The following is a 4,627-nucleotide window of genomic DNA, read 5'->3' on the forward strand; positions in this document are numbered from 1 at the left end:
CACCGCTGAGGTTGAGCGAGGCGCGGGCGGGCGGGATCCTTACATCCTTGCTCATGAGAAACAGCCGCTCGGACGCTCTATCCCGAGGTGAACACAGACCCAGACTAGCCGCTGCTGACCCGTTAGAGGGCGCTGGGGTGTGAGACAGATGGGCTGCCATGGTGACGGCAACACAGACGCTGGTTACAACGAGAATAACACTCATGGTGATGGCGTCAGTCACGATATATCAACTGCTGTCACGATGCCTTGTCACGATGTAGCAGCCTATGTCACGATGTAGCAGCCTCTGTCACGATGTAGCAGCCTCTGTCACGATGTTGCAGCCTCTGTCCCGATGTAGCAGCATCAGTCACGATGTAGCAGCCTCTGTCACGATGTAGCAGCCTCTGTCACGATATATAGCAGCCTCTGTCACGATATAGCAACATTCGTCACGATATAGCAACTTCTGCCACGATATATCAACTGCTGTCACGATGTAACAGCCTCTGTCATAGTGTAGCAACCTCTGTAACGATATAGCAGCCTTTGTCACGATGTAGCGGCCTCTGTCACGATGTAGCGGCCTCTGTCACGATGTAGCAGCCTCTGTCACGATGTAGCAGCCTCTGTCACGATGCAGCAGCCTCTGTCACGATGTAGCAACCTCTGTCACGATGTAGCAGCGTCTGTTACAATGTAACATCCTCTGTTACAATGCAGCAGCCTCTGTCACGATGTGGCAGCCTCTGTCATGATGTAGCAACCTCTGTAACGATGCAGCAGCATGGGACACGTCTTTTCTTTGCAGCGACAAAACATGTAACTGCAGCTATTCTCTCTCATTACAGCTATGTATAGACTCTGTCTGTGCTCACAATAAAACGAAGGCTCGAGTGCATGTAACCGATTCTCTTCTGCACCCGAAACAGATCTGCAGCGTTAAAAGATTCACCACATCTCTCGCTGCGCGCGCCTTTGATCGCGTTAAATAATTTATCTTTAATGTTAAAAACGTTATCCTTGTTTGCTATATGATCAGGAGTGGATAAACGGACTTTTATCCAGGACCCTTTATCCACTCGTGATATAATATTTATAGTACTGCGTGCATTAATATTTGTTAACCTGTACAAAGTAATACGTGGTGAAATAATATCGCCACCATCGAACCCAATACGCATGCGCGCATGAGTGTATTTGCTAGTTGCTGTGTGCTAGCCACGCAACGCGGGATTCGAATGTTACGGAACATATTTGCATGGGATGAACAGTCGTCGGAAATTGCTTAATCCGTGATTGTCATTACTTCGAATCCGTGTTGCTTCGTGTTGCTCCGTGTTGCTCCGTGTTGCTCCGTGTTGCTCCGTGTTGCTCAGTGCTGCTCCGTGTTGTTCCGTGTTGATCCGTGCTGTTCCGTGTTGCTCCGTGTTGCTCCGTGCTGCTCCGTCTTTCTCCGTGTTACTGCGAATCCGTGTTGCTCCGTGTTGTTCCGTGTTGTTCCGTGTTGCTCCGTGTTGCTCCGTGTTACTGCGAATACGTGTTACTCCGTGTTGCTCCGTGTTGCTGCGAATCCTTGTTGCTCCGTATTGCCTTGAATCCGTGTTGCTCCGTGTTGCTCCGTGTTGCTCCGTGTTGCCTTGAATCCGTGTTGCTCCGTGTTTCTCCGTGTTGCTCGGATTTCGGAGACACATATCAAAGCCAGGCAATTGATCTTCATTACGCTAACATGATACACACTCAAAGTTTGAACAACCATTCGGTTTTTTTGAGAAGCAAATCGAAGCGAGCGTCCGTAGCAACGCGATCTAAGTCGCTCTGAGTTGGAGAATTAAGAAAGAGCGTCCGTAGCAACGCGATCACTTCATCGACTTCTATCGTTAGAATTGTTAACTGACCGCCTCTCCCTACATGATCTCCACCTTTTTCCTCTACTTTTTTCTTTCTTGTTTCTTCGTTCTCACGCGCTCGTGTTGGAGAGGTATTGTTTACACTAGTATGCAAATTATAATATAATGTACTATAATTATAAAATATATATACATTATAAAATTCTAATATATATTCAAGGGCTAATAATACCTTTAGAATAATTTTTGCCGTAAAATAGAACTATTTTCCCCGATGTTCCCGTTGTACACTCTAGGTATTATTTGCTCTTGATATCTTGCATTAATTAATTAGGAACAGCTGACTAATTAAGGTAATTGAGGGCGGACGGTAGACAGATGATCGTGAAATGTCGCATGTGACACAACGTAGTGTGACAGTGGCAACGTAGTGTGACAGTGACAACGTAGTGTAACAGTGAGAACGCAGTGTGACAGTGACAACATAGCGTGACAGTGACAACGTAGTGTGACAGTGACAACGTAGTGCGACAGTCACAACGTAGTGTGACAATGCCAACGTAGTGTGACAGTGACAACGTGGTGTGACAGTGACAACGTAGTGTGACAGTGACAACGTAGTGTGACAGTGACAACGTAGTGTGACAGTGACAACGTAGTGTGACAGTGACAACGTAGTGTGACAGTGACAACGTAGTGTGACACGGAATAAACACGTGAACACGCACGCGGACGGGAGGAAAGCACGGTAGAAACATTTAGGGTAAAAAACTAGAACGCGGGACAAGGACACGGTAGAAACATCCCATTTCTTAAACCATGTCTACTGATGGAATTTTATCATATAAATCTATGCTAGGATAACTCCTCTTCAGTTTAAATGCATAATGTTTGCAAAATATTGTTCTACTCGGGAGATATTGCGCATGCGCGAGCACCCTTGAAGGCGTGCAGTACGGACTTAAAAGCACTGCATAATATAACTTGCTGATGGAGAGAAAGGTGGGACACTGAGGAAAGACGGGAGGAAAGATAATTAAAGGGTGGTAGACAAAGAAGGATGCTGAGCGAGAGACAAAGAAGGCAAGAAAGGATGGAAGGGGATGAAATAGTATTTTGGCACCCTACTGGCTAGGGCGCTGTCCCAAATATAACCACAGGTACACTAAAAAAAATTATTACGTAAATCTATGCTGAAATACGCCCTAACCATTTTAAATTCATATTCATCACAAACTATAACTCCTCTGGTGAGATATTGCGCATGCGCTAACACACTAACGTAGCCAGATTGTGTACTGGCTGGTATACGCAGCCAGGACCTTACATGCAAGGTCTTCCTCCTATTTCTTAAATGATGTCTACAGATGGAATGTTATTATATAAATCTATGCTCAGATAACTCCCCTTTATTTTAAATGCATAATCTTTGCAAAATACGATTGTTTTCGGAAGATATTGCGCATGCGCGCGAACCGTATTAGGGGTGCAGTGCCGTCTGAGGTAATTTTCATAATATAGCTTGCTGAGGGGGAGAGGGGATGGGAGACTGAGGAGAGTCGGTAGAAAAGATAGCTTGGGGCGGTAGAAGAACAAGGAGGCTGAGCGAGGGACACGGGAGTCAAGGAGAAGGACGCGAGGGCATAAGTAGGTGTTTTGTACCCTGCATGCTAGGGCGCTCTCCAAATTATAATCACAGGTCTACTGATAAAGGTTTATTAGGGAGATTTATGCTGAGATACCCCCTAACTATTTTAAATGCATATTCATCACAAAATATAACTTCTCTGGTGAGATATTTCGCATGCGCTAACACAATAACGTAGCCAGATTGTGTACTGACTGGTATATGCAATGGGTACCTTACATGCAAGGTCTTCTTCCCATTTCTTAAGTGATGTCTACTGATAGAATTTTATCATGTATGCTAAGATAACTCCTCTTCAGTTTAAATGCATAATTTTAGTAAAATGTTGTTTTTCTCCGAAGATATTGTGCATGCGCGAGCACCGTTGAAGGCGTGCAGTACGGACTGAAAAACACTGCATAATATAACTTTCTGAGGTAGAGAGAGATGGGAGAGTAAGGAAAGATAGTTGAGGGGCGGTAGAAATGAAGGATACTGAGCGAGAGACAATGGAGGCAAGGGGGAGGATGGAAGGAGATGAAGTAGTAGTTTGGCACCCTACAGGCTAGGGCGCTCTCCTAATTATAAGCACAAGTCCACTGAAAAAGATTACAGAAATCTATGCTGAGATACCCCCTAACCATATTAAATGCATATGTATATATATAATATGTTTAGCAATATGTGCGCCGATACCATATTATGCAGTTTAAACTGTTTTACACATACATTGCGCTCAGCGACTTCATGGGGCAGGAGACACCTTCATTTTTGAACAAACACGTACATAGCAGTGAGCGGCATAATGTCGGTCTGTGCCCCCCATTTTTTATATCAAAACTGGACTCGGACTCGGTCTTGGACTCGGACTCGGGTGGTGTAAACTCGGACTCGGACTCGGACTCGGGTGGAGTGGACTCGGACTCGGACTCGGGTGGTGTGAACTCGGACTCGGACTCGGACTCGGGTGGAGTGGACTCGGACTCGGACTCGGGTGGTGTGGACTCGGACTCGGACTCGGACTCGGACTCGGGGGGTGCGGACTCGGACTCGGACTCGGGTGGTGTGGACTCGGACTCTGACACTAACTCGGGTAGCGCGGACTCGGACTCGGCCTCGGACTCGGGGGGTGCGGACTCGGACTCGGACTCGGGTGGTGTGGACTCGG

Source organism: Priapulus caudatus, unplaced genomic scaffold (genome assembly GCF_000485595.1).
Source record: "Priapulus caudatus unplaced genomic scaffold, Priapulus_caudatus-5.0.1 Scaffold1899, whole genome shotgun sequence".
NCBI classification, from domain to species: domain Eukaryota; kingdom Metazoa; phylum Priapulida; class Priapulimorpha; order Priapulimorphida; family Priapulidae; genus Priapulus; species Priapulus caudatus.